The 27,772-nt window shown below is 43.2% G+C and overlaps 1 protein-coding gene across 1 annotated transcript in view; it reads left to right on the forward strand.

Moving 5' to 3' along the window:
* Positions 1–27,772, forward strand: part of KCNH8 (potassium voltage-gated channel subfamily H member 8) — a 482,250-nt gene that overhangs the window by 114,050 nt on the left and 340,428 nt on the right. The gene's annotated exons all lie outside the window — the stretch shown is intronic.

The raw sequence follows: 27,772 nt of genomic DNA on the forward strand, positions 1-27,772 counted from the left end.
TCGTATTAGAGAAACTTTCACTGGTCACTCCTCTCACATATATTATCCCAATACTTTGATTAATTTGTCTTCATACCATTTATCACTATATGACAAGCATGCATTTATCTGTTATTTCATCCTTTGCATATCCCACAAAGATGTGAGCTCAATGAGAGCTGGAATTTTATTTATTTTTGTGGTTTCCTGCAGTTTCCTCAGCCTCTCTCATGGTATCTGCAAAATGAAGGTGCACTCAATACATATTTGTTAAATGAGTTTCTCCTTTACTTTGCCATCAAGCCAGGTCTTATGCTTGTATCGTGTTGTTTCTGGAAGCCTTGTGCGAGCATTTGCCTTTATGCCTAGAAATATCATAATTTTTGTTTGGGACCATGAGGTAAAGTTGGCAAAGTCTTTGGGAATCTGGATTTTTGCTGTCCTGTGTTAATTGATGATGATTATCAATATTAACTACAGTTACTATTTACTGAATACACATGCAGCTATCACCCTGCCAAATATTTTACAAAATTATTTCCCTTGACCCTTATGATGACCCTGTGGGCATTGTTACCGTCGTCCTCATTTTACACACAGGAATTAAAGCCTACAGAGCTAAGCAACTGGATCATACATCCAGGGAACGGCAGGGAGGGCCTCTTTGCAAAGCCCCATGCCTGGATTCAAACAGTGTTGTGATACAGAGTGTGGCCTCCGTAAGTGCATGGATCTGGATTGCCATTCACTCACACAGCTGTGTGACACGGACTGGGTTGTTTCTCTCCCTTGACCTTCCCCATCCCATAAATGAAGACTCCATAGGGCTGTTATGATGCTTAGATGACTCTGGTCCCATGCTTCGTACAGTTCTGGCACAGAGTTAAAATTCAGTAAGTGTTGTCATGATGACAATAAAATAGGACTAAAAAAGATTAATGAATTTTGCTCCTACTAGGCAATGTGTGTCCACTTAATGTTCTTTCATCCCACATCTGTCTATACAGTAAGGATGTATCTATGCATGCAAATGAGTTCCATTCCAAGAGCACACTCAGAAGTCTCATATGTTCCTTAAGTCCAACAAACTTCGCCTCGGTACCCAGCTAACACAATCAACTATCGAGTACTGTACTGTAATATGCTTATAACAGTTTTCACACAAATAATATATAAAAAACAAAAACAAAAAATAAACAATTTTGATTTTGCAGTACAGGACCTTGAGAAGCACAGTGAGTGGAGCACTGCAGCAGGTGGGTACAGTGGCGGATTTGCATCTTTGAAAGTTTCACCTTGAAGGTTCATATGTACGGGACTTACTCTGTTATTTCCCCCTTCAGTCTGTTTATCTACCAAATTTGATAATTGCCGAGGACCAGCCCCGGCTGAGCCAGGGTATTCGAAGGAGAGACGGCGTAGGCGAGGGTCAGGGAACAACTGCTTAATTACACTTTAATTAAGGATACAAAGAGTAATAGAATAAAGATAGCTCAGTGAGGAAATTCAGTGGAGAAAAGCGGCTGAAATAAGGATAGCTCAGTAGGAAAATTCAGTGGAGAAAAGAAGCTGAGTGGCTTGGTTTACGCGGAAAATCAATATAACCCGTGACACCAGGTTAGCTCTGACCACGGAGGCCGCAGGCGCCCTCTCGAACAGCGGAAGGTGCCCCACCTTAGACACCTTCTCGAGTGGGTCTTAGAAGCCCAGGCAAATAAATGGTCGCAGAGGACATCCGCGCTCCAGATGGACACTCAGCTGGAAGTTAAAGGGAAGAATGACATGGGGAGACCAAGCGTTGGTGAGCAAGGCCCGCACTTTATTTTCCAAAGTAGTTTTTATACCTAAAGTTGTGCATAGAGGATAATGGGGGAAGGGGTGGAGTCATGCAAGGACAGCAGTTCCTGGTCCTAATCGAAGCCAGGCTTTCAAACTTATCATATGCAAAAGTTCAGGTGATTGACATCATCTTCTTGCCCGGAGGCCTGTTAACATTTTAAGAAACTTATTTTTCTCTAAAGGTGATTATTCCAAAGTCAGGCACCAGCCTTCCAAAAAGCATTAGACAAAGCTGCATTTTACATTTCTATACACCCATTATATCAATCAATACACTGCCAAGGACACAGTAGGTAAGGAGTATGGAGACTTAGCAGCAAACTGGCTCAACAAGTGAAAAAACCCTTCACCAATACAATTTCTAATTAATCTTTTAACTACTCAAAGGAATCTGTGTTTAGGCAGTTTAGAACATCTCCTGCCTCTCACAGTTGGGAGGCTCTGAACAATCACATGTGGCCGGAAAAACCCATTCAGGCAGGCTAGAGGATTTCCAAAGGAGTTTGTAGGTTGAAACACTGTCACATCCAAGAATTATTAACTGGAGCTGTAAGCTAACTCTTTTTTTCAGAGAGAGGTAGTGGGAGACAGCCCCCCGTAAAGTCAGAGGTGTAGGTGAAAGCACAAAGCAGAAAGTAGGCAGACTCTGGTTTTGGGGGTAGATGCTCGAGAATTTCCAGGGGGACTCCTGAGGCTCGATCCCGCCTTTGCGTATGCCGAGCCTCCTTCCTCATGACCTTTGTCATGGGCGGAGTGCCTCACGCTGGCTCCCGGCAGTGATAGAATTCCAGTTAAGCTATTACAGATCCTCACTCAATATGCAATATGCCGGCTCCCGGCAGATAATGTCATCTTAAAATAAACTACTGATAAAAAGTGTTGAGGGATGTACAGTTCAGTTCAGTCTCTCAGTCGTGTCAGACTCTTTGCGACCCCATGAATCGCAGCATGCCAGGCCTCCCTGTCCATCACCAACTCCTGGAGTTTACCCAAACTCATGTCCATCGAGTTGGTGATGCCATCCAGCCAACTCATCCTCTGTCATCCCCTTCTCGTCCTTCCCCCAATCCCTCCCAGTATCAGAGTCTTTCCAATGAGTCAACTCTTTGCATCAGGTGGCCAAAGTATTGGAGTTTCAGCTTCAGCATCAGTCCTTCCAATGAACACCCAGGACTGATCTCCTTTAGGATGGACTGGTTGGATCTCCTTACAGTCCAATGGACTCTCAAGAGTCTTCTCCAACACCACAGTTCAAAAGCATCAATTCTTTGGTGCTCAGCTTTCTTCACAGTCCAACTCTCACATCCATACATGACTACTGGAAAAACCATAGCCTTGACTAGATGGACCTTTGTAAGGACAAAACTTCAAACAGTCAGAGATGTCCTTTTGAAACTACCTGAGCTTTGTTTAACTGCAAGAGGGCCCTGGTTTGTATGGCACCTTCCAGGAACATGATTTCCTTTCACCAGTCTGTTCTGCCCATCTCCTAAAAGGCTAGCACCGATTTACTTTCTCTCCCAAGGGATCCTACTTGGACTAAATGACTTGTTAGGAAATCCAAGAAGAAACTCTGACACCTACAGCCTTGGGCAGGCTGGTCTCTAATTAGCCCTCTTCTGAGCAGTGCTGGCTGGAGGTAGCCTGGGTGCATGGCACTTTTAGAAGAAATGAACAGCACCAAGCTGAGCTTCCTGTGCTTTATAGAACCTTCCCAGTAGCTGTCGATTTTATACACATACTGTATGTACGGCAATCCTCATCTCCCAATTTGCCCCTCCCTCTCTTTTCCCCCATGTCCGCATGTCCATTCTCTACATCTGCCATGCACTGGAAACAAAAAAATCTCCTTTTATCTGCACGATAAATATATACGGGATGCCACTCCTGTTTTCTAGAGGAGAGAACGGTGCGGAACGGGTTTCGGTGGGTGCCCCTTCCAGATCCCCTTCTTAGGTCAGCCATCATTAGTTGCGACCTCGCAGCTCCCAGTGCAATTTCATAGGCGCTCGGTGATAACGAACTTCCGGTAGAGGGTACCAGGGGCTGGTATGCAGCGGGTGCTGCGGGAGGAAGATGCTCTGTGTCCACGAAGGGTAGTCCTGGAGAAAGCAAGCTGAAGCTAGGACAGCTGCCAAAATTGCCCGCCTCACTCCAGCCCCAGACAGGCCCCTGTGCAGCCCGCAGCCTTGGCCTGGCTGTGACACCCCCCCACACCCCCGTCAAGCTGCCCCACCCCCGCCCCCGCCCACCTTCCCCAGAACCAGGGCACACACACACAGCATCAGCTGCTGATCTGGCCTGCTTGCACCTTCACCCCCAAGAGTGGAAGCCAGCTGCTCACAGTTCAGGGCGGACCCTGTCCCAGCAGCTGGATCGGCGTCCGCCTCTGCCTGCCGGGCCCTGAGCCCCGCAAAAGCGAATCTTCCTTGGATCCTCTGCCCTGGCCCCAGGGTGCTCCAGGCGCTCCTTCCTCATGGTTTGTGCTTACTTATGCTGAGCCGGACACAACTGAAGCAACTTAGCATACATGCATGCTGAGCCTTCCCGTGCCACTTCCTGCAGGGTTTCCCCACACAGGTTGGGTCCAGGCCCATCCCGTGGTTGCTCCAGCGTCGGCCGCTGAACCCATATAATTGCCCCCCGCCCAATGGGAGGTGCCTTGCCCAGGAGGTGAGCACCCTCCCAACCCTCCCCTCTGCCTCTGGGCCGGGATCAGTGACTCACCCACAGAAGCCAGGCCCTGTGACCCCAGACAGGACACCTCTGGTTAAGGCTCAACCCTCCAGAGCCCCCGGAGATGACCCAGGAGAGCCACGGTGTTGAAGCGAAGCCTCCGCAGAAACGAGGTCCTTCCTGCGCTTTCTCTCCCTTCTCAACCCTGCTCTTCCTTCTCTCGTCTTGTATAGGTTTTCCATGATGATCCTCCCTCAATAAATTGGGTATGCCCTAATCCTTGTCTCAGGCTCTGCATGGAGCAACCTGTCTTCATAAATGTTCCCAGGGCACAGAGCTAGAAGATAAGGTGGTGATTGTACTGGATCTGAAGTGTGAAAGTGAAGTGAAGTGAAAGTCACTCAGTCGTGTCCAACTCTTTGGGACCCCATGGATTTAGTCCATGGAATTCTCCAGGCCAGAATAGCCTTTCCCTTCTCCAGGGGATCTTCCCAACCCAGGGATTGAACCCAGGTCTCCCTCATTGCAGACAGATTCTTTACTAGCTGAGCCACCAGGGAAGCCCAGGAATACTGGAGTGGGTAGCCTTTCCCTTCTCCAGCAGATCTTCCCAACTCAGGGATCGAATCGGGGTCTCCTGCATTTCAGGTGGATTCTTTACCAACTGAGCTACCAGGGAATCTGACCCCAAATCCTTTTTTTTTTTTTTTCTTTTTTATTGAAGCATAGTTGATTCATAATGTTGTGTTAGTTTAAGGTGTAGAATAAAATGATTCAGTTATTTCAGATTCCTTTCTGCTATAGATTGTTACCCATATTGAATATAGTTCCCTGTGCTATAGAATAGGTCCTTTTTTTGGTCTATTTTGTATACAGCAGTGTGTGTATGTTAATCCCAGACTCCCAATTTATCCTTCACCACCTCACTTCTTGCCCATTTGGTAACCCTAAGTTTCTTTTCTATGTCTATGAGTCCTTTTCTGTTTTATAAATAAGTTCATTTGCATCACTGTAAAAGATTCCACCTATAAGAGATTGCACGTGGTGTCTGTCTTTCCCTGTCTGGCTTCACTTAGTGTGAGCATCTAGGTCCACGAGTCCTGTGCTCTTCACCACCACTGTCTTCCGGTTGAGGCAATCTCCCACCTTCCACATGTTCTTTCTAATGTAGTGTGCCGTCTGTGCTGAGAATACTGGTGTTGAAGAGGGTCTGGCATTGGTCCAGGGTGAAGTCTGTGATTATTGGTTCAACAATGTCTGAGGCCTGTGCCCACTGTTAGCAGAGGCTCATATGCCCGCTCTGTCCTGTGCAGGCTCACACACCCTTTGCTTTACTGCCTGGAGCTGTATCTCTTCCTCCTGTCTCCCCAAAGAGTGTGGACCAGCATCCTGGTTGCAACTCTGCCATCCCAGTGAGTCTGCTGTTTAGCTGAATCACGTGGCTCCTCTCCAGGCATGTTTATTTAGGGTTCGTTCTCCACACCCTAGAGATTCAGAAACTAAGCTGACAACTTGACACCTGCATGCCTTTTAGGTAATTCACAGTTATTATTGGGGACCATAGCAGCAGGTTTATTTGTAACGCTCAGCACTACGTGCTGGCATGAGACGGGATTCTGTGTGTGGGGGGACAGGGATAATTGGAAGGCTGAGATGACCCAGGAGAGCTAGGAGGACCTGCGTTTATGGGTTGTATGTGTCGGTCCTGAAAGATAATTGGGCCGACACTGTGTGGAAGCAGCTTGTTTCAGCCCATTGTGTTTTCAGGGGCTCTAACACAGAGTGAGCGATTCAGCAGATGAGTCAACATGTCTTGCGGTTAATTGTCTCTTCTCCGTGATCTGAACATGTATTTTGGTTTTGCAGTTGGTCCTTTGACCATCACATACTGATGCTGTTGGGGGGTTTCTCAGCCAATGCTCCTGGTTACCCTGAGTGATTCCTGTTTTCCCATTTGATGGCAGTTACCTGACAGTTACACAACTTTTCTCTCTGCCTCAAAAAACAACCAAAAAACAAAGGGATTAGTGTTGTAGTTAGTTCCTTTTAGTGCCTTTCTTCAGAGAGGCGGTGTCGGCCCTTCAGGAGGTGACTCCAGGCCAGTTTTCTCACCTCTCCTTTGTGGCTAGATAGAATACATCTGTCACTCACTCGGTCACGTTCTTAGCTGTCCCACCGTTAGATGAATTTATGAGCCATCCCTACCAAGTGCCAGCAACTGCAAATAGCAATACGCCTTTGAAGGCAGCAGAAACCAACTGGGAATTGAGAAATTAATGGGAATTTAGAATAATGGGCATGCTTGCAATTTGGAAACCTAGCTCCTCTGGTAATGTGAAAGAGCAGTTTTGCTAATACAACTTGCCCATGTGGAGTGAACCTGTTGGATCTGCCTGTCATTCATAAAACAACTTGAGTGATCACTTAGCCATCAAATTTTGCTCTTTCCTTTAGCTTGCTGGCCCTTAGAGCCAATTTTCTCCACTGAAGGCAGGGAATGGGGGAGAAAAACTAAAAAAAGATTGTTACACCAGCAAAGGTAGGCTGGTCTTTGTCCACGTAACTTTGGGTGAACGTCAAGTGGTGCCACACTGAGTTGAAGGGCAAGCATTCATAACAGAAATTCCCAGTGATGGTCAATATTCACCAACAGCTCTTGATAAACTTGCAGATCTGTGATCCCCACGCCTCTGACCAAACTGGGTTTTAGCTTCAGGAAAATGAACAATTGTCACCGAAGCCTCCAAATTTTGAATGATCATCGTAATTTCCCAGACAGTAAAGTCTGTTCGATTGCCTGCCACCTTAACGGCCGTGCTCTTGGCCCCTCTTGGAGAACCTCTTTTGCCGCGTGGAATAGAAACGCTTGTCCTCAAGGATTCAAAGCCTCAGATACATCAGGAGCCCCTTTGTGTGCCCCCTGCACCTTCCCCAGCAGTCAGAGTGCTGTTCTCAAGGAAACTGTTATCAGCAGTTTCCTCTCGGCCCGGGCATGGCTGCAGTGAGCAGCAGGCCAGATGGGAGCAGGAGCCCGGGAGTGAAGTGAAGTCAGTCGTGCCCAACTCTTTGCGACCCCATGCAATATACAGCCCATGGAATTCAGCCAGAATACTGGAGTCGGTAGCCTTTCCCTTCTCCAGGGGATCTTCCAAACTCAGGGATCGAACCCAGGTTTCCTGTATTGCTGGAGGTTTCTTTACCAGCTGAGCCACAAGGGAAGCCCAACCATACTGGAGTGGGTAGCCTATCCCCTCTCCAGCAGATGCTCCCGACTCAGGAGACTAACCAGGGTATCCTGCATTGCAGGCGGATTCTTTACCAACTGAGCTACCAGGGAAGCCCCAGTTCCCACTGAGGGGACATCATTTGCTTTTGTTGACAAGTGGACTGTTTTAGCTTATTTAGTTATTATGTCTTGAGAAAGTTCACCTTACGTTTCTGCAGTCTTTAAAAATCTGCCAAACCCAAACTTTTAAGGTGGGTGAAGATTCTGTGAGCGAATGAGCACACAGGAGGAATCGTGACTAGTATACACATTGTTTTGTAGAGGCGACTATTTTTAAGAGCCTGAAGAGTTTCTCTTTACTATATGAAGTCTTTCTTAGCCCTTTTTATTTTTAATTTGTTTATCAAAATCTTTTTCCAATGAAGATACATAGTTGCTTTCTATGGATTTAACAAATTCCTATAGAACTTTTACTGAGTGCTAAGCATGTTCTTGATGAAGGTGAAAGAGGAGAGTGAAAAAGTTGGCTTAAAATTCAACATTTAGAAAATGAGGATCATGGCATCTGGTCCCATCACTTCATGGGAAATAGATGGGGAAACAGTGGAAACAGTGTCAGACTTTATTTTGGGGGGCTCCAAAATCACTGCAGATGGTGACTGCAGCCATGAAATTAAAAGACACTTACTCCTTGGAAGAAAAGTTATGACCAACCTAGATAGCATATTCAAAAGCAGAGACATTACTTTGCCAACAAAGGTCCATCTAGTCAAGGCTATGGCTTTTCCAGTGGTCATGTATGGATGTGAGAGTTGGACTATGAAGAAAGCTGAGCGCCTAAGAATTGATGCTTTTGAATTCTGGTGTTGGAGAAGACTCTTGAGAGTCCCTTGGACTGCAAGGAGATCCAACCAGTCCATTCTGAAGGAGATCAGCCCTGGGAGTTCTTTGGAAGGAATGATGCTGAATCTGAAACTCCAGTACTTTGTCCACCTCATGTGAAGAGTTGACTCATTGGAAAAGACTGATGCTGGGAGAGATTGGGGGCAGGAGGAGAAGGGGATGACAGAGGATGAGATGGCTGGATGGCATCACTAACTCGATGGACATGAGTCTGAGTGTACTCCAGGAGTTGGTGATGGACAGGGAGCCCTGGCGTGCTGCGATTCATGGGGCTGCAAAGAGTTGGACACGACTGAGCAATTGAACTGAACTGAACTGAACTGAGGCATGTTCTAGGTTCATGACAAAGATTAACTCAGTTAATCTTTATTACAATACTCCGAAGTCAGTTCTGTTATCATCCCTGTTTTACAGATATGTACACTGCAGCCCATTTTCCATTTCCTTCTCCATTTTGTGGCAACCCACTCCAGAACTCTTGCCTGGAAAATCCTATGGGTGGAGGAACTTGGTAGGCTACAGTCCATGGGGTCTCAAAGAGTCGGACATGACTGAGTGACTTCACTTTCACACTGCAGCCCAAGGTCACTCAAGTTCAGGCAAGTTTGAGATGCTGAGGTGATGAGCTAGCTGCCCAGCTAGGATTCTAATTCAGGCCGACTGGCTTCAGCATCAGTCGGGCTGGGCCTGTCTGGCTGGTTAGTGCTGTGGGGGTCTTTGAATGACAGGAGGTGGGAGTGTTGTTCTCTCTGTCTGTCAGGATAGGATTTCAGGGTTGACATTTGGTCACTTTAGCTAATCATTTTAGGACTGAGTCATTAACCTGGACTCTCCCCTTGGCTTGAGGTGACATCGATGAGGAGTTAGAGAAACAGAATCCATTAAAGTGGGATGGAGGACGCCCTCTTCAAAATCTGCATGTGTCTCAAGAGCCACTGGCGTTGAGTGAAGTAAGCTGTTTTTCTGAGTAAATCTAAACTAGATTCTGAGACCTTTGGCTTTTCTGAATCACCTTTCAGATCCTACTTAAGTGATTCAGAATAGTTTTACTCAGCACAGATAGAAGACCTGTACATTGAAACTATGATTTTAACATTTATCCTCTTTTTATTTCTTCTGATAAATACATGCTGACTTTAAAAAAAATCAAATTCCAGTTACTGTAAGGAAGCCCATGATGTAGGCGATTTTATTTTTTAATGCTTCACTGGCTCGTGCGTGCTTTGGAGGGAGCTAATGGACTTGTTTGAGCATTCTTTGGCATTGCCTTTCTTTGGGATTGGAATAAAAACTGACCTTTTCCAGTCCTGTGGCCACTGCTGAGTTTTCCAAATGTGTTGGCATATTGAGTGCAGCACTTTCACAGCATCATCTTTCGGGATTTGGACTAGCTCAACTGGAATTCCATCACCTCCACTAGCTTTGTTCGTAGTGATGCTTTCTAAAGCCCATTTGACTTCACATTCCAGGATGTCTGGCTCTAGGTCAGTGATCACACCATCGTGATTATCTGGGTCGTGAAGATCTTTTTTGTACAGTTCTTCTGTGTATTCTTGCCACCTCTTCTTAATATCTTCTGCTTCTGTTAGGTCCATACCATTTCTGTCTTTTATTGAGCCCATCGTTGCATGAAATGTTCCCTTGGTATCTCTAAATTTTTTGAAGCAATCTCTAGTCTTTCCCATTCTGTTGTTTTCCTCTATTTCTTTGCATTGATTGCTGAAGAAGGCTTTCTTATCTCTTCTTGCTATTCTTTGGAACTCTGCATTCAGATGCTTATATCTTTCCTTTTCTCCTTTGCTTTTTGCTTCTCTTCTTTTCACAGCTATCTGTAAGGCCTCCCCAGACAGCCATTTTGCTTTTTTGCATTTCTTTTCCACGGGGATGGTATTGATCCCTGTCTCCTGTACAATGTCACGAATCTCATTCCATAGTTCATCAGGCACTCTATCTATCAGATCTAGTCCCTTAAATCTATTTGTCACTTCCACTGTATAAACATAAGGGATTTGATTTAGGTCATAACTGAATGGTCTAGTGGTTTCCCTACTTTCTTCAATTTAAGTCTGAATTTGGCAATAAGGAGTTCATGATGGGGAAACAGTGAAAAAGTGTCAGACTTTATTTTTTGGGCTCCAAAATCACTGCAATGGTGACTGCAGCCATGAAATTAAAAGACGCTTACTCCTTGGAAGGAAAGTTATGACCAAGCTAGAGAGCATATTCAAAAGCAGAGACATTACTTTGCCAACAAAGGTCCATGTAGTCAAGGCTATGGCTTTTCCAGTGGTCATGTATGGATGTGAGAGTTGGACTATGAAGAAAGCTGAGCGCTGAAGAACTGATGCTTTTGAACTGTGGTGTTGGAGAAGACTCTTGAGAGTCCCTTGGACTGCAAGGAGATCCAACCAGTCCATTCTGAAGGAGATCAGCCCTGGGAGTTCTTTGGAAGGAATGATGCTGAATCTGAAACTCCAGTACTTTGGCCACCTCATGCAAAGAGTTGACTCATTGGAAAAGACTCTAATGCTGGGAGGGATTGGGGTCAGGAGGAGAAGGGGACGACAGAGGATGAGATGGCTGGATGGCATCACTGACTCGATGGACATGAGTCTGAGTGAACTCCAGGAGTTGGTGATGGACAGGGAGGCCTGGCATGCTGCGATTCGTGGGGTCACAGTTGGACACGACTGAGCGACTGAACTGAACTGAATGGACTTGTTTGTCCCCGCTCTTCAGTGAGTGTCCCCAGTCCACCTGCACTGAGCTGCTTGTATGATACCATCTGACTCTGTCTTTAGATAGAAAGGTAGTGTGGGCTTTCCTGCTGCCCGTTCCCCTGGCTTTCCTTCTGAGTCACTGGTGGCTCCTCTTTTCTGAGACTTCACGCAATCGCAGCACTCCAGCACTCGGCCTTTGGGCAGACTGTTTCACTCCTCTGCTCAAGATGCTGTAATGACTCCCCTTCCAAAGCCCCTGAATTAAGACCTTTTATCATCTGCCCTATTGCTCGCTTGCTCGCTCTCTCTCTCTCTCTCTCTCTGGCTTAATTGCCTATTACTTCACTAGAGATTCCAGAACCCAGTACCACAAGCTGAGTGGATTGAATCACAGGCATGTATTGTCTCCAAGTTTTGCAGGCTAGAAGTCTGGGATCAAGGTGTCAGCAGGACTGAGCTGTCTGAAGGCATTAAGGAAGGCTGTTCCAGGCCCGTCTCCTAGTCTCTGGTGGGGCCTTGGCATGTGCTGGCATCACTCCAGTCTTCACATGGCAGTCTCACTGTGTGCATGTCCGTCTTTGTGTCCAGATTTCTCTTTTTTTCTAAGGACACGGGGTGAGGAGCCTGGCCTATTCCAGTATAATCTCATCCTAATTAGTTACCTGTGCAGGGTTGCTACTTCCCAGGCCACATCTGAGAGGCACTGGCAGTTACGGCTTCCATGTATGAGTTTTGCTGAGACACAGCTCAAGCCAGAGCACTGCTGTGTTCTCCTCACGCTCTGTGAGGCATCGCACCTGCCTTGTTGTCAGGAATGCTTGAGGCCTTTGCCCTGTCTGTTCCCTGTGCCTGGAACGTCCCCACACCCTAGCTGCCCACGGGGCTCATGCATGCCCCCTTCTCAAGTCTGTCTTCAAACATACCTTTTTCAGTAATTTCTCCTTCCCCAAATCATCCTAGTTAAAATCATGCCTCCCTTTGCCCCCGGTCCCCCAGTCTCCCTGGCTCACTGTTTTTCCTTTCTCCTTAGTTCTTTCCGTCTTCTAGCATACTTGGCTGCTGCTGCTGCTAAGTCGCTTCAGTCATGTCTGACTCTGTGCAACCCCATAGACGGCAGCCCACCAGGCCTCCCCGTCCCTGGGATTCTCCAGGAAGAGCACTGGAGTGGGGTGCCATTGCCTTCTCCGACATTCTTGGCCGTTTGCTTACTTATGGGCTTTGCTGTGTGTCCGTGCCGTGCGCTGAACTGGCCTGTAAGCCCAGTGAGGGACCGTTCGTTTCCTTCTCTGATTTATTCAGCTCAGAAAATGTGTACAGCTTTCTCATTTTCTTATCAGTTGGCTTAGGGGTGGAGACATATGCCTCTCATACATTGGTGTAAGGTGTGTGGGAGGGTGGTAAAACATTTCTTAAACTGTTTTCTTGAGCACCGTGACACAGCTCTCCTGTACTGCCCTACCCCTGGGACCTTTGGGCAAATGTCATGCTCATGACGGTCACAGATCCTGGGAGGGTACGAGATGGAACCAGAGCCTTTCTGCTGAAACACTGAGGGGCCTCATTTTACTTGTTCCCACTGTCATTTACCTGTTGGAGGAGTGATCACAGAGGCCCCTGCAAGAAAATGATGGTCCAGCTGAGAACTCAGGCGTCCTGACCTGCTGTGATTTTCCACTTAGCATCAAAAGGCAAAAAGCTCTGAAAGTGACCATAGAGTGCTCTGGGAGACATTTCTCTGGCTTCCGTAGAGTGAATGAGGTTTCAATGGCCCACAGATATCACATCCGATTTCCTGCATAACCACGTCAAATCCTCTCTCTCATGGGCCCCTGGTAGCGAATGTCAGCAGTGACTCACAGCAGAACCACTGAACTATGCAACTCTCCATGCATTTCTTAAAATCTATCAATTTATATTAATTTTTTAAAATTTGTTGTCATCCTTTGCCCTCATAAATATTGAGTATTTTTCTGAGCCTCTATCCTCAGCTCAGCTGGTAAAGAATCCACCTGCAGTTCAGGAGACCTGGGTTCAGTCCCTGGGTTGGGAAGATGCCCTGAAGAAGTGCATGGTAACCTACTCCAGTCTTCTTGCCCGGAGAATCCCATGGACAGAGGAGCCTGGCGGGCTATAGGGTCACAGAGTTGGACATGACTGAGCACCTAAGCAACAGCACAGATCCTCATCGAAGGTGGAGATTTGTGAGGGGAAGGGTGTTGTACACACTTCTGGTTTTCACTGTGGTGCCAGTATGGCTGGCACTTACAGGGTGCCTGAGAGCTGTTTCTTAAGCTTCTAGCTGAAGTCCGGCCTCTGAGCTGCATCACTGCCTAGCTTCCTGGCTTAGATAGCACGGTGGGCAGGGGCCATGCATGGCCCGTTTTGCATTAGTTTCTTCCTAGAACTCATGAGTGGCTTTCGGAAGTAAAGTCTGCAACCCCGCATTAAGCAGTGCTTCAGCTGGGATGAAGACTAGTGGTTTGTAGGAAAGTGTCATCTGACATCAGGAGGTCTAGGAGGTGCAGTGTCTCAACATGGCACCTGAAACAGGTGTGAATTCAAAGAGAAGGCATGGCTACAGAGAGGCCATTGGTTTCTTTCAGCCACGCTCATTCCTGGCTGGCAACGTGTCCATGATGGATCATAAAAGAGCAGAGGTGTCAGGAAGTTGATGTTGGTTGAGGCCACACAGCAGACCCTCGGTCCACAGCTAAGAAACCGTTGTCCGTCGTGTTTCCACGGTGTCTGCTCTTCCCTCGGTCCTGCTGTGCTGCCCCCGTGAATCTACCTGAAAGAAAACACTGGGTGTGTTTGACTCCATCCGTTTGCTGGGATGCATTCTTTCTGCAAACGAGGGCTTATCAGGAACTAAACAAGCTGAAGCTTCAGGGCCTCTCACTTGCCTTGGTGGGGGCCCCACCCTGTTCCATTAATCTTTTCTGTTGCAAAATTTTCAAGTCATATTCTTTAACCACAATGGGTGCATTGTACTGTCTCTTTCTATTTTAATTTCTCCTCTGCCACACTTTCCTTCTTGTGGCTGCAGGCAACGTTGGGATCCAGCTGAAATGGGAGTTGAATTGAGAATACATCAATTTGGTTCAGGTTGAATGGAATGTGTTTATGTCCTTTGCAGTAATTTCCAAGTGTGATTATTGCTAGCCAGCTTTGTTCAGAAATGAATAGCTTGCAGGAATACTCGGGCTACCCACTCCGTGACTCACCAGGTGTCCAGACACAGAAGTGCAGGATCTGAGATCCTGACGCAGAATGACCTGCTCCTAGGATGCCCTGGATGGGAATTATGTGAACCCCGGAAGGGAAAAGGAGGATTGCAACAGACAGAGCCGAAAACATTTCTATGAAAAGTATCATAAAGAGGATGTGAGGCAGTGGATGAATAATGCCATTGTTATTATTCTGGATTTTATGATGTTTGTTTTTGTCAGCTTTTTACAATTTGTCATTTTTGTGATGATTGTCATACTAAATGAGTCTTCAACTTTACTCCTAATGTATTTATATTTTCTTCTTACAAAACTCCCTTTGTTTTTTAAAAAGCTTTAGGACTTCCTAAACCTGAATCGCCCTTGCCTCCATCTTCTCAATCCCCTTTGTTACAACTTGACAAGTCTTCTGGGGTCTAATGCATAAAAGTCTCAACATTTAATGTCATTTTTCAGTTAATATTGATAATGACTGCAGCTTCTAAAAATATGTAGATATTAAATAATTAGCACTTATCACATCTTTCGGAGAAGGCAGTGGCACCCCACTCCAGTACTCTTGCCTGGAAAATCCCATGGACGGAGGAGCCTGGTGGGCTGCAGTTCATGGGGTTGCTAGGAGTCGGGCACAACAGAGCGACTTCACTTTCGCTTTTTGCTTTCATGTATTGGAGAAGGAAATGGCAACCCACTCCAGTGTTCTTGCCTGGAGAATCCCAGGGATGGGGGAGCCTGGTGGGCTGCCGTCTGTGGGGTCGCACAGAGTCAGACATGACTGAAGTGACTTAGCATAGCATCACATCTTTAAGCATAAGAAAAATAAGATTAGCATTCCATTTTTATAGGACAGGTGTAGTCAGGCAACTTGAGTAGATTTTCATAGCCTCAATGCTTCTAAGAATTACTCAGAGTTCTTATCTATCAGCTTTCCAAATAAGAATATGTTCATATATGAACATATTTCTATGTTCATTTACATAGAAAATTACATCTCTACATTAGAAAATATTTTTTCTAATTATTTTCAGATATGAGAGAATTGCTAAATGCCTTTTGCCAAATACGTTTATTCTATAAAAATAGATACTTAAATAAAAATAAATGTTTCATTTAGCCAAAGTATCCTCTAGTTTCCTGGAAAAAAAGATCATGGTGAAATGTTTCATCACTTCCACTTGAACGGGAATTGACTAATCAGAATAAGCGCACGTGCATTTGTGTACAGAGGGTAAATGTGTTTGGCATTTCCAATCATCAGCATAACTGCAGTAAAGGCTTCGGAGAACATCAGGCATGCCTTGTAAAAGTGCCGTGGTGTGACAGATAACACCAGATAACGCTTTAAATACACTGCATTCCGAGAAAAAGAAATACATTAACCTTTTTTGTTTGTTTCAATTTTTATTTTATACTGGAACATGGTTCATGAACAATGTTGTCTTAGTCTTAGGTGTGCTATCAGGTGATCCAGTTATACACACACAGGCATTTATTCTTTTTCAAATTCTTTTCTCACATTATTAAAGAATATTGAGCAGCATTTCCTATGCTATACAGTAGGTCCTTGTCGGTTACCTGTTTCAAATGTAGCACCGTGTACCTGTCCATCCCAAACTTGCGATCTATCCCTCACCCCACACTTCCCTGAAGGTAACCATAAGTTCTTCTCTGAGTCTGTGGGTCTGTTTCTGTGTTGTAAATAAGCTCATTTGTAATATCATTTTTAGATTCCACATATAAGTGATATCATATGATATTTGTCTTCCTCTGTCTGACTCACTTCACTCAGTATGATGCTCTCCAGGTCTATCCACATTGCTGCAAATGGCATTATTTTATTCTTTTTTTTCTTTTTTTTTTTTTTTTTTTGACCGAGAAGTATTCCAGTGAACATACGCACCACATCCTCTTTCCCCATTCGTCTGTCGATGGACACTCAGTTTGCTTCCGTGCCTTGGCTATTGCTAACAGAGCTTCAGTAAACATCAGGGTGCATGCATCCTTTTGGACCACGTTTTTCTCCATGTTTTCTCCAGACACATGCCCAAGAATGGAATTGCTGGATCATATGGTAGCTCTGTTTTTACTTTCTTGCGTGTGTGCTCAGTCGCATCTGACTTTTTGTGATGCCATGAACTGTAGCCTGCCAGCCTCCTCTGTCCAAGGAATTTTCCAGGCAAGAATACTGAAGTGGGTTGCCATTGCCAGGATTCTTCCTGACCCAGGGATCATACCCATGTCTCTTGTACCTCTTGCATTGGCAAGCAGATTCCTTACCACTGTGCCACCTGGGAAGCCTTTAGTTTCTTAAGTCTTACATTTAGGTCTTTAATCCATTTTGAGTTTATTTTTGTGTATGGCACAAAAGAATGGTCTCATTTCACTTTTTACAAGTAACTGGCTGTCCAGTTTCCCAGCCCATTTATTGAAGACAGTGTCTTTCCTTCATTGTATACTTTGCCTTCCTTTGTTACAGGGTATCTGACCATAGGTGCATGAGTTTTTTCTGGGCTTTCTGTTCCATCCTGCTGGCCTATGTTTCTGTTTTGTGCCAGTACCATATTGTTTTGATTACTGTAGCTTTGTAGTATAGTCAGAAGCCAGGGATCCTGATTCCTCTAGCTCTGCTTTCCTTCTCAAGATTGCTTTCACTATTTGGGGCCTTCTGTGTCTCCATACAAATTTTAAGGTTTTTTAATTCTAATTCTGTGAAAAATGCCATTGTTAATTTGATATGGATTGCATTGATTCTGTAGATTGCCTTGAGAAGTATAGTCATTTGACAGTGTTAATTCTTCCAATCCAAGAACATGGTATATCTTTGCATCTGTCTGTGTTGTCTTTGACTTCTTTCTTTCTTTCAAATATATATTAAGCTTTGATAACAGCAAGTGGGTCAGAAGAACTTTCCAACTCAAGTATAAGATAGTTGCAGAGACTTTGAAACCTTTAAAACTTCTGCTTTGACCACAGGTAAATCTCAGCAAGGCCACAGGCATCCAGTTTTATTCCAGCTCACTTTTTAGCATGAAGCCCATTTGGGAAATGAAAGGCTCCACCCACATTATGCTTTTCTAAAGGAGAAGCACCTGCATTTTCTGTCCTAAGGTTTCCCAGATCACTGCTCACACAAGTGGTGGCTTGTGCCAGTTCCCTGAACTTCTTTGCATCTCAGTTTTCTCGTTTTATAATACAGTGGCATGGGGCCACCTCTCCAGCTCTGTTTCTGGTTCTGGCTCAAATATCCCATGGTCTTTACATCTACCCACGTCTTAAATGGGTCAGAGCCATAGGAAGAGGAAGAGTTACTGGCACTCTATATTTCATAGATGCTGGGGGAGATGAAGACACCTCTGGACCTGCAAGAGTCCACTGAATAATTGCTTGACACTTGGCTCAGAGTTACCGAAAGGGAAATTCCAAACAGACAACACTAAATACAGTCACACATTATTCAGCAGTTCTGTGCTAAGATTAAATTTACATGTGGTCAAAATTACCCACTGCTGTCCCCTGTGAAGTAAATCTCATGCAGACTGTCTTTTACAAACACAGGTTTTCCCTCACATTGAACAGGTCACTGACTCTTAATTTGTGCCTCTGATGAAATAGTTGCATTATGTCTGGAGCTGCAATACTTTTTTAAAAGTAGCTTATGTTGAACCATCCCAGTTGAATGGTTAAGTTACCTTCTTCCTCTATTTTAAGTTGTTTACTTATTCGTTTACTTTCTCGATGTTCATGCTGACTTTCTTTATTAAGTTTGTATAAGTTAAATGAGCTTCTTTGGATCTGGATGCCACCGTCTTACTTTGCATTTGAAGTCTCACAGTTGACTGCTAAGAGCAGGTGTTTGAGTCACCCATTCAGTGCTAACTGACATTGCTCTAGTGAAGCGCCCTATAACTGGTCATCTGCGCCTCATCCCTTTACCTGACCATTTAGGACTGTGAAACCTCAAACTTCTTGCCCAGTTTTTTAAGAGTTCACAATTTACTTGTCATTTTCTTCTATTTATTTGGGAAATTTAAAAAAAAATAATGTCTTCCTTTTTAAAGGTTGTACCGCTATGTCACTTTCTAATTTCGTCTCAATTATTTTAATCTTTAATGTCTTTCTGAGCTAAAAAGGTGTGCAAAGTTAGGATGGAGAAGATGTAAGGGAAGTTCTTTGAAATCATATAAATCATGTTTGGTGATGCACAGAGCACTTCATAAAGGCAGATTAAGACCTGTAGTGACACGTCTTTTATTGATTTGTGCTCCTCTGTTGGAGAATGTGTGCATGTCTTAAAAAACAGAGCCAAAATTTCTGTTAAGACTAACGGGCATGGAGTGGTTATTCTCTTGGTGATTTCAAAGTAAAGCCCTTTTTTAAAAATGGGAAATAGAGTAGAGTAACTAAACAGGAGACCAATTTTTCTTGACCATTGAATAAAAGCAAATTTTGACATAGTTCAATGGAGAGTACATTATATGTTCCATCTTAGAAACTATTTAACTGTATTCCAGTCATTAGATTTTTAAGTCACTTGACAATGTAATTCATTAAAAGTTGCAGCACAGTCTGTGAATAATTAGTCTGGTAACATTTATTTTATTTACCTGGGCCATGTTTGCTTTGAAAATTATGAATCCTGGCTAGTCTATGTTTAAAGATAAGCCATTTATAATGATCTGAAATGTCATTTAATTCTCATTCCTTTTCAAAGGCATTCATTTCAACAAGGGTGAGAGGAATTGAGTTTCCCCAGGCTCACTCACATTTTGATTTTTAACAAAATATATCAGTCGTTCAAGTTAAACCAGACCTTTTGTTGTTTTACCAAGATTAGGATCACGAGTCATTCTCAAGAATCTATTTTTCGGGAAAGTGTTGGCTGGCTACTGCACAGGCCCTGTGTAAGGCCCAGCATCTGACCTCAAGGGGCTTATAGCTTATAATGAGGACAGATACACAGAACGCTAACCCAGAGGTGGCTTTGGAAAATGATAGAATGGAGTAAAGCACAGCTGAAGTTGAGGGAAGAGAAACAGAAGAGGGAGAGAAAAAGAGGATCTGAAGGGGGTATTGATGTGATTTCAGGGATAGACGAAGACAGAGTCTGTAGTCAGAATATGGAGATGTTAATGCTAACCTGAGGTTGACCTTTATTCTCAGTTCCTGAAATCAAATACTAATATGAAGGAATATTTGAGGAGAGAGATGAGAATTATAGAATTCATAAGAGCAGAAAGAGTACATAAAATCTAATCCATTGCTTTACAGACAAGGAAACTGAGGCACAGAAGCTTAAGTGACTTAACAGAGGTCGCATAGTGTATCAGCGTTACTAGCATGCTGCTGCTGCTAAGTCACTTCAGTCGTGTCCGACTCGGTGTCCCATAGACGGCAGCCCACCAGGCTCCCCCGTCCCTGGGATTCTCCAGGCAAGAACACTGGAGTGGGTTGCCATTTCCTTCTCCAGTGCATGAAAGTGAAAAGTGAAAGGGAAGTCCCTCAGTCATGTCCGACTCTTTGCAACCCCATTAGGGCCAAAAACTTGTCTTCTGACTCCCAGCCTAGAAATCTTTTTATCCCATCACATCAGACTATTCAAGGTCAAAGTCTTCAGTAGGTACTGCTTCTTGAATACATGGTAGATTGGCCTAGTTGTCATTTTTTGATGTCTGTTTTTCTCCTAAAAGAATGATAGCTTTCTTCCTGATTCCTGAATGTGGCATGTGTATTCACCGTATGTAAGAACTTACTTCTCACATGTAAAATTCTTCTTATAAAAGCATTAGCTTACTCTGTGGCTTTTGGAAGGGAGTGTGGACTTGGGATGTAGACTTGGAATTCCTTGTCATCCTTACCCTCCAGAACAGGTGCCATCTATTCTAGAAGTCTTTTTGTTTCTTGTGCTCCCACATGCATAGATGATCAATCTGGACAATGTTTATGTCCATGACATGAAACTAAAGTTAATACAAAATTATGTGTTTAAGATATTTATTATATTTTCTCCCATAAAATATTTGTGCTGTTGTGGTAGTTTGGGCAGAGGTACAGGCCAGTGATTTCAAGTGAGGCTTAGTGTTTATTTATTCACAGGTGTTTATTATGAATTTGGAGAAGGCAATGGCACCCCACTCCAGTACCCTTGCCTGGAAAATCCCGTGGATGGAGGAGCCTGGTAGGCTGCAGTCCATGGTGTCACTAAGAGTCAGACACGATTGAGCAACTTCACTTTCACTTTTTACTTTCATGCATTGGAGAAGGAAATGGCAACCCACTCCAGTGTTCTTGCCTGGAGAATCCCAGGAATGGTGGAGCCTGATGGGCTGCCGTCTATGGGGTTACACAGAGTCGGACACAACTGAAGCGACTTAGCAGCAGCAGCAGCAGCAGCAGCATTATGAATTCAGTGCCTATGAAAAGTGATACTTTGAGTAAACCACATTGTCAGGAATCGCATATATGTACCTTGGAATAACCCTTTTGATTTGAAATTCTTCTTCACTGCATGACTACCTCGTCTCAGATGTTCCAGTGGTGTAAATATTAAAGACTTTTCTTGTAAGGCATAACTTGAAAAATGCTCACAGCCTTCATATTGGGAATACAGATGAGACTGAGCAGTGCATCAACATTAGCCTGTTGGCTGGGTGACTCGGAGAAAGGCAACGCCTACTGTGTTTATTTTATAAAATGCCTGTGCATAGTTGATATAACTATACAGCTCTGTGTGTATAAACGTGTGTGTGTGTTGATCAGTCCTAGTTGTAATACCCAGAGACCTTTCACCTCAGCCGTTACAGTGATGTGCTTGGTATTTTGTGAAGACAAAATGTGGGGAGCATCACTGACCCCCTCCAGAGCCAACATGACTCTTCGGGTGCCTCAACCTGGTTTTCCCGCTCATCTGAAAACCAGACAAAACATCTTCCCTCTGGGTTTCTGCCTTAGACTCTCTTGTACTTGATTCTTCCTTTTACTCCTTTCTTCCCAACCAAGGCAAAGCTTCTATTCCCTGTAGTATTAGTGATCTGTACCCACACTAATACCATGAGAAGAAGCGGTTCATTGTCTAGATTAGGAACCACATATACCTGCGAACTCAGGACTTCCCAGCAGCCACCGGGCTTCTGTGTGAACACGCGTGCTTTGTTGTCAGTGCAGAGCTTGACAGGAGACGCACACAGAGGCACACGCAGGTTATACGTGATACAGACATAGCAAGTATATCCACTCCTATCCCCAGTGGAGATTAGGAAAAAGACTTTAGCCTACAATAGCAACAACCAAAACTTTTTAAACCTCTTGTTTATGCCAGAGTGGAACATTCAGTACTGATTCTGAGAACCAGGCTCCCACCACAGTCCTGAAGCACAGGTAACTTGCAGGCTCCCTGTGAGCTGAAACACAGTTAAACGTTTGCAGTTGAGACTTAGGTGCATCTGATCGGATTCAACAAGCTTGTGTTTCCGCAATACTTGTTGCCAATGAAAATAAAGTTGATGACGGGGAGGGGAGCTGCTGTGTGGGGCAGCCCCCCATGCCTGATGCTGTGCATTTTCATGTGCTCCACATGCAGACCCCCTGAAAGTCACATGGAGGTGGTAGAGGTTACCCTTCCAACTCAGACTCCTGAGTGGAGAGAGGAGACTCGTTTGCTCAGGTCAACAGAAAGCAAAAGCCAGAATTTGAGTTCAAACAGTATGACTCTGGATCAGGAGTCGGAAACTTCCCCTGTGGGCTCTGTCTGGCTCATCTTCTGTTTTTAAACAGCTGGTGACTTAGAATAGTTACACTGTTAGATGGTTCAGAAGAATGAAAAGAATATTTTATGACAATACTTGTTTATATATTTTCTATGACTTCTTTTGTACTGTCTTAGAGTTGAGGGTTAGTGAGACTAGATGATGCTCAAAGCCTAAAATACTTAAACTCAAGTTTTTACAGATCTCTACTCTGAACTCTGCATTCTAATCTTTAGGCTATACTTTACTCAATCATGTTAGGCTCATATGGCCTATGATTAGATTTTCTAGATTATTTTCCACTATGTGAGAGTTGAAATAAAAATGATCATCATCTGGTACACTTTTATGAGAATGGCACAGATGTGAAATTTTTAGAGCGGCTTGATGAAATCACAAAATAGATTCTGTATTGTATTGTAGGAAAATAGGATAAATATTTTCCTCAAATCATTGCTAGCTCTGTGACCAACTCATCCCCATTGACAAATAAAACTGAAATTTAACAATGTTCCACAACACCAATATATTTAGCTAATTTGTATTCATTTATATTCATTACATTATTTTCCAAAATACATGAAAAGTAGAATGTTAGCTGGAAAGTTGTGAATAAAGCCCCACATGTACTGGTTTGGCTAATAAGGCCTATGAGAAAGGATAAAAGAATGAGCTTACCAATGAAAAAGATGGATATTCAAAAATACCTCCTGTGTATTATGCACCTTTATGGGCAATAACTGATTTTATTCCTACATCATTTCATGGTTAAGGGCACCAAGACTTAGAGATAAAGTAACAGTTCTAAGTCATGCAGTTAGTAAGCGACAAAGCCAAACCAGATCATTCAACTCCAAACTTGGTCTCTTCTTATAAAACAAATTCCAAGGCATTTATCACTTCAACTTGTAAACCACTCTAGAATTACTTATCCAGTAGGACAACGGATTCTCTTTCCAAATGTTGCTCCCCTTGTTTGATTCTGTTTCTTGTGTCTGTTATTAGTTGAAAAGTATTTGAGGAAGTAAATAATAGTGCCATCAATGTGTATCTTACACATATAAAAAACAGTTGAAAATATGGCTTCAAAAGGATGTGTTTTACTAGTTTGAGAGTTTCAGTGAATTTTATTCCCAGTTTTCTATAGAATTTGGAGAGTGAACTTGATTTCTGTATATATGACTAATTTTTACTTGTGATTGGTGGTTTTCACAATGTTATGGTTGCAAAGGGTAAAAATAGAAGATTAATGAAGTATTTATCAGCAGTGCACTATTACATGTCTCTAAACCAAGTAGCAGAGATACCAGACGTGATGCTGAGCGCAGACGGGCCAGCCACACGGTTTTAGATGGTCGTGGTAAAAGGTGGCAGCAAAATGCATACAATGCCCTCTGTTACATGACACCAGCAATTGTACCTTCTTCTGCTTTAAAAAACGTCTTAATTTTGAGATAACAAAACAGATAAAACCAATAATCATCTCAGGGTTTTTATGTAATATAAACATCTATTCACTTATGCCCAGGAATGAGGAGATTGTTTGCGTGCAAAAAAAGTTCAAACTTTGATGAAATCAAGGTCAGTATGAAAATCGAGGAGTGTGTACTTGTGTATGTATCTTTTAAGAGGCTCACCTCTCGTGGGCATGTAATTTTGTGCAATGCTTCTGTTCTTTGGAAAGCAATTTTGCAAAATGTGCCAGGAGTTTTAGAAATGTCCTTAACCTTTGAACCAAAACGTTTGACTTATAGGAATTTGCCTTAGGACAAATGTGAAAGATGTCCATTACTATATTAGGTATGGAGTGAAAATTTTTAAATAACCTGAACATACAAGTATAAAAAAATGTTTAGGAAAACTAAAGTATATCCAAAGGATGAACTAGTTTGCAATCAGTACATGATGTTTAAAATATATATCTACTATCATGGGAATATATCTACTATCATATTGCATAAAAATGAGGGATCTAATTTTTTTTTAATTGATTATGTCTCAATAGAAGATATGCATATTTACTTTTATGATGATACTGATCAAAATGTATTTTCTTTTCTACTTATACATGTTCCCCATTAGATGATGCATAATTGAGGACTGGGATTATGTTTTTTTTTTTTTTAATTTTATTTTATTTTTAAACTTTACATAATTGTATTAGTTTTGCCAAATATCAAAATGAATCTGCCACAGGTATACATGTGTTCCCCATCCTGAACCCTCCTCCCTCCTCCCTCCCCATTCCATCCCTCTGGGTTGTCCCAGTGCACCAGCCCCCAAGCATCCAGTATCGTGCATCGAACCTGGACTGGCAACTCGTTTCATACATGATATTTTACATGTTTCAATGCCATTCTCCCAGATCTTCCCACCCTCTCCCTCTCCCACAGAGTCCATAAGACTGTTCTATACATCAGTGTCTCTTTTGCTGTCTCGTACACAGGGTTATTGTTACCATCTTTCTAAATTCCATGTATATGCGTTAGTATACTGTATTGGTGTTTTTCCTTCTGGCTTACTTCACTCTATATAATAGGCTCCAGTTTCATCCATCTCATTAGAACTGATTCAAATGTATTCTTTTTAATGGCTGAGTAATACTCCATTGTGTATATGTACCACAGCTTTCTTATCCATTCATCTGCTGATGGACATCTAGGTTGCTTCCATGTCCTGGCTATTATAAACAGTGCTGCAATGAACATTGGGGTACACGTGTCTCTTTCCCTTCTGGTTTCCTCAGTGTGTATGCCCAGCAGTGGGATTGCTGGATCATAAGGCAGTTCTAGTTCCAGTTTTTTAAGGAATCTCCACACTGTTCTCCATAGTGGCTGTACTAGTTTGCATTCCCACCAACAGTGGAAGAGGGTTCCCTTTTCTCCACACCCTCTCCAGCATTTATTGCTTGTAGACTTTTGGATCACAGCCATTCTGACTGGTGTGAAATGGTACTTCCTAGTGGTTTTGATTTGCATTTCTCTGATAATGAGTGATGTTGAGCATCTTTTCATGTGTTTGTTAGCCATCTGTATGTCTTCTTTGTTTTATTGAGCATATTTCTCTTATACATAATGCTTGGGATATTGTGCTAGGTTGCTTTAGTCGTGTCTGACTCTTTGCGACCCCATGGACTGTAGCCCACCAGGCTCCTCTGTCCGTTGGATTTTCGAGGCAAGAATACTGGAGTGGGTTGCCGTTTCCTTCTCCAGGGCATCTTCCTGACCCAGGGATCAAACTCCCTCCCCTCTGCCTGCTGCATTGGCCGGCAGAGTCTTGACCACAGAGCCTCCGGGGATATAACTTCTGTGGACTGAACAAGTGAAAGAACATCATCATGTTGTCTTTATGCAAATTATAATTTTTACATATTATGTTTTATTTAGTTATTTTGTTGCATGTATGGTCAGAACAGACAATTTTAAAAGTAATAGTAAATTTATATATTAGAAAAGAGAGATGGCATTTTTTTCTCCAGAACTTCTGGAAGCTTAGATATTGTGAAACGGTTCTTTGTAATTTGGCTCTAATTTAAATAACCCTCTCTTAATGGGCCAGCAGATCTAAGGCTTGGCTTCCTTTCTAGCCCAGGGTATTCTTTTACAGAATGGAAGTACCCAACAATACAATGCTGAATCATTGTTAGCTCTAATTTGGGAGACTGAGCCTTGAGATAATTGGTGTTTGGGGTCTGAGTCTGTGAATGCCACTTATTCTAGGCTTTTGTTTCATCAAAGGATCTCATCTTCATTTGCAAACATTCCTTTTCTCCTAGTATCATCTTCTACAGTGCCCTTGTCAGGTAAATACATCTCTGCCCAAGATATTAACTCAGTACATCAAATTAATTGCAGTGAGTTGAGACTTGACAGCCAAAGTAAATACACAATACCTAGCTCAAGTCAGAGGTCACTCTGCTGAATTGCTTTTAAAATCTTGGAGTTATACGTTTGAGATGTTTGCTGCTACATCTCAGTTGGAATTTGTTTTTCACAAGAGAATCGTTGAGAAGAATTAGTGCTATGAAATTTTTTGTTTTTTAAAGAAAAATACAAGGACAAACGGGAGCCTCTTGCATGATCAGCAAGCAAAACACACTCACAGGTTTTATTATTCAATCAACCTATTCAATCAATAGATTGCAAATGTCCTAATGTAACTGGAATACGTCATTTCTGTTTGGTTGCCAAGAAGATAATCTGACTCCTGATTTTATTTCCTCAACCGTATTCTCTAGACGCTAGAGCTGAAAATCAATAATTTCAGCAGAGGGATTTTTGATATAGAAAGGTTTGAACTACAAGAAAACCAAATGTCCCATCTAACAGAGGAGCGTCACCATCTGCTTGTGCTGTGAAGGCCCAGCTCACCATCGACCACCAGTGCATTTTATGCTTCACTCTGTAGGCTTGCACGGAGTTTAGAGATGATCTCCAGTTGCTTCTGTAAGGTACTCTTGTGAAAATTTGAAAAAGGCACACCTGTTAGGCGTATGCAGTCAGTGTGAATAAGGAACTTCCTGGGCTGGACTCCATAGCATCTGGGCCAAGGCTGGTCACCAGCCCCCTTTCACCTCTTTGGTTGTATCCCCTGGGAAGGATGCAAGCGCACAACTCTAGATGAAGTCTTCATCCATGAGTGTGAGCACTGTATAAAACATTTGAGAGATCCAGTATGATAAAGGAACACATCCAAATCTCAATTGGCACAGGTCATACGTGTTTAAGAATCTGTAGGTCTCATAGAAATAGTTTTTAAAATATTTCAGAGAACATCAGTCCTACTCATTTCAAATCCAAAAAGCATGAGGAACAGCCTATTTTGATGTAATGCTGGTATTTCAACTGCAAAATGGCAGTTTTCTGTGGTTCAACCTAAATAGTTCATCGTATCAGTAGCATCTGGCTATTTTCTGATGTTCTGATTGCAAATGCTGTTTGTCTCTTATCCATACCTTGTGGCTTGATCTTCTTTCTCCATATATAAACAAGTTGCTGTCTTTAGTGGCTGCCATGTCCATCTGGCTCTGTTAACTCTTGATAATACCAAAACGAGTTTTGATTTAATATTATCATTACTGTCAGCCTGAGTGGGTGCCAATCAGGATACGGTAGTAAGTGAACGATTTTCTGTAAGCAGACAGAAGCGTTTCCAGCTGTATTTGCTAATTATACCTAGAAAATAAAAATTATGTAATTAATTACTGGGTAAATATTTTACAAAATATATATACTGCTTTTGTAGGTCCTAATGCCCATTTATAATTTAGCTGTCATATGAAATAAATGAAATCTTGCCTCCTGATGGGAAAATTTTTCCTAAGACTTGTGGAGTGCCTACAAACATGAAAAGATGCTCAGTATCGCTAATTAGTAGAGCAATGCAAAACAGAACTACAATGAGGTATCACCTCACATCAGTCAGAATGGCCAGCATTAAAAAGTCTACAAGTAATAATCG

Source organism: Bubalus bubalis, chromosome 1, assembly GCF_019923935.1.
Source record: "Bubalus bubalis isolate 160015118507 breed Murrah chromosome 1, NDDB_SH_1, whole genome shotgun sequence".
Classification (NCBI taxonomy): Eukaryota; Metazoa; Chordata; class Mammalia; order Artiodactyla; family Bovidae; genus Bubalus; species Bubalus bubalis.